This window comes from Nycticebus coucang, chromosome 11, assembly GCF_027406575.1.
Source record: "Nycticebus coucang isolate mNycCou1 chromosome 11, mNycCou1.pri, whole genome shotgun sequence".
Lineage (NCBI taxonomy): Eukaryota > Metazoa > Chordata > Mammalia > Primates > Lorisidae > Nycticebus > Nycticebus coucang.
Genome location: NC_069790.1, coordinates 119,954,646 through 119,958,190, shown reverse-complemented (window position 1 = coordinate 119,958,190; position 3,545 = coordinate 119,954,646).

Below are 3,545 nucleotides of genomic sequence, written 5' to 3'. Positions count from 1 at the left end.
CTAGCTGGGAGCGTGAGCACCAGCACCTGGGGAGTGGAGGAAAGACCACTGGCCCCATGAGCATGGAGAGTGTGCAGCTGAAGGTCAGGGCACCCAACAGAGAGCCAGGAGCCCATGCTGGGCACTGGCAGGGCAGTGCTGCAGGGCTGGGAGCCCAGCCTTCCCCAAGTGTAGAATCCCACTGGAAGAATTTGTCCAGGGAAGGGTAGGTGGCCACTGAGGCCTGGGGAGTGCTCTGGAGAGAGAGTCAAGGAGGTAATGCCAGGGCTGGGACAGACAGGCTTCCCTCTGAGAAAGCCCAGCTCTTCTGTTACCAGGAGGGACCCTGCAGGGTTTTCTTTGCCTGTCAGAGCCTGCTTCCCCCTTTTTTAGAAGGAAAGTAATAAGACCTGATCTGGTATTTACTATCATTATGACGGCTTAGTGGGTGGAGCCTATCAGGTCAGGTTCCAATCTTGAGTTTGCTACTTTGGAATCATGTGTCCCAGGGCTACCCATGTGACCTCTCTAATCTTCCATGTCCTTGTATAACACGTAAAATGAGGAAACCAGGACACACCTTGTAGATACACATTGAGAGGAATGAGATGAGGCTCTTAAATTAGCACATGCCAGTCACATGGGAATCCCTCAATGATTGGTAAAAGCCAAATCATTTACAGATGCACATAACTCAACCAAAATAAGAGTGCTTGCAGGGATTTTAAACCAGGTGTGTAGACCAAACAGAAACATTTTAAACTAAATGTGCAAAAAGAACCAAAAGTGAATTCACCAGAAAAGACACAAGGTCCTCACGGGCAGAACACAAATTCTGCGGAAACCAGGGCACTAAAGACACTTGTCTTCATGCCAGAAAGGGCTTGCCAAAAAAGATATGTAAGGTCCCAAGAGGCATGCAGAGTCCTTTATTTAAGGCACCCTATAACCAAAGCAGGTCCCAAATGAAGTCAAAAGAACTAACCACAAGCAGAGTCTCAGAATCCTGAAGAGACTTAGATGGGCTAAAGAGATGGCATGTGGGAGCAGACAGCACACAGGGCCTCAGGATTCCAGGGTCACCTGCTCCTCTGAGGTGAGCTCATTCTGGTCTGGCTTTTGGGCACCATGTGTCAAACTAAATAACAAATAGGGAGGCTCAGTGCCCATAGCACAGTGGTTACAGCACCAGCCACAACCTACAGAGCTAGCAGGTTCAAACCCAGCCCACATCAGCTAAAACAATAATGGCAACTGCAACAACAAAAAAAATAGCCGGGCATTGTGATGGGCACCTGTAGTCCCAACTACTTGGAAGGCTGAGGCAAGAGAATCACTTAAGCCCAAGAGTTTGAAGTTGCTGTGAGCTGTGACATCACGGTACTCTACTGAGGGTGACACAGTGAGACTCTGCCTCAAAAAAAAAAAAAAAAAAAATAGGGAAACTCTCTTTTAAAAAAAACAGTGATGCTTGGGCGGCACCTGTGGCTCAAGCACTAGGGCGCTGGCCCCATATACCGGGGGTGGTGTGTTCAAGCCCGGCCCCAGCCAAAACTGCAAAAAAAAAAAAAAAAATCATGCTTATTCGAGAGTAGCATTGCTATGGGAATACACATGCCATAATAAAACTATGTGCCTATTCAAAGAGCTTGAGGCAAGGGGAAGATTGAAAGGCAAAATGAGGAGAATTATATAAGTTGATGTGATTCAATTATCTTTGGGTACACAGGTGGTACAAGGGTGGTATCAGTCCAAGGTTGGTCAGGCAGTGGCTGAGCAGATGTCCTTGCAGGATTATTTTCTGTGTAAGGACACGAGGGCCATTGTGCAGGGCTATGGTTTTCACAGGGTCTTTTCTGGTAGTTCTTGTCATCAGGCATTAGTGGGTTAGAACATTCCTTCATGACCTACCCTGGCTCCATTTGTCAAGCTTTTAATACAGGACTTCATTTTGCCTCTGATAATTTTTACAACTTATGGGAGTGCCCAGCACACGGGATGGAGGGTGGTAGACAGTGCAGAGCACATCTCATCAATTGTCTTTGGGTACACAGATCAATAACAAGGGTAGTGTCAGGGGCAGTCCCAGAGCTCAATGACACCCAGAGCAGGCAAAGGAGAGGCTAAGGACTGAGGCAGATACAAATGGATTGTGCAACCTCTAGAGAAAAAGCCATCCGATTCCGTCCCCAACATACACATGACCACCCTATGCATCTCAGCCACCAGCGTGAGAATGTTTCGTTTCCTTAGAAAGACAGACATTTGGAGCTAGGTGGGACGTACCTAGGCCTGAGCCCAGACTCCCCAAAAGGGCAAGTTACGAGCTTCCCTCCCTTTAACAGGCAGTAGTACCACACCACCGTCCCCTGCCACAGGACGCATGGAGGTGCTCCAGGACTAACCGGACAACAACTTGTTGAGGATCTTGTAGGGATCCCTTGCTTGGGAGATTCAAGGGCAGGATCTTTAAGGGCTTTCCAACCAGGTGCTATCTTCACAGCCACAATCCTGCACTAGGGTGGCGCCTGTAGCTCAAAGGAGTAGGGCACCGGCCCCATATACCAGAGGTGGTGGGTTCAAACCCAGCCCCGGCCAAAAACCACAAAAAAAAAAGTATAAGTACAAAATTAGTGACTTCGTATCTCTTGATTGCTTTTTAGCCAATAAGCCTTCACTTCTCAAGTTTTCTTAGTTAAGCCCTTCTGTTTTAATTACATTATCAGTAATAATCTGTATATCTCGTGAATTTCAGATGCTACAAGAAATGCTCATTTTAATTTTCCTTTTGTAAGATTGAGATTTACTAGGCGGCAGTGAATAGGGTGTCAGCCCCGTATACTGAGGGCGGCAGGTTCAAACCCGGCCCCAGCCAAACTGCAACAAAAAAATAGCCAGGCATTGTAGTCCCAGCTACTCGTGAGGCTGAGGCAAGAGAATCACCTAAGCTCAAGAGCTGGAGGTTGCTGTGGGCTGTGATGCCACAGCACCCTACTGAGGGCGACAAAGTGAGACTGTCTCTTTAAAAAAAAAAAAAAAAAAGATTGAGATTTACCAAACATATCATAACTTGCAGAATGACCACATATCAAAAAGTCTTGCATGTTTAAACATGCAAAATCATTTGATATATAAAGTATTCAATATTATATAAAACAACCTTTAATCCTTTCACAAAAGCTGTGCCTCCCTAGAAGACTGGCAATAAATGTATTCTTGGCAAAATATTATAAACTACTTTTCTGGGTAACATTAAACAATTTTATTTTTCCCCAAAAGAGGTTCCCTGCCTTGCCACTGGATGGGCATGGCCCATGATTTATTATTTACTTTCAATTCCTATTGCTACCAGATGGAAAAGTCTCTCCCACATTCTTTATCTTCATCCGTGCATCTAGAAATGCAAGAAAAGATGATGGACTCATAGCACTCAAGAGAGATACTGTTAGATTTTTTATTTCATCCATTTTTAAATACGTCAAACTTAAATGATATGCAACTAAGAACTGAGAAGGCATTGCTCAATTCAAAAACCAAATTATTTGGCTCGGCACCTGTAACTCAAG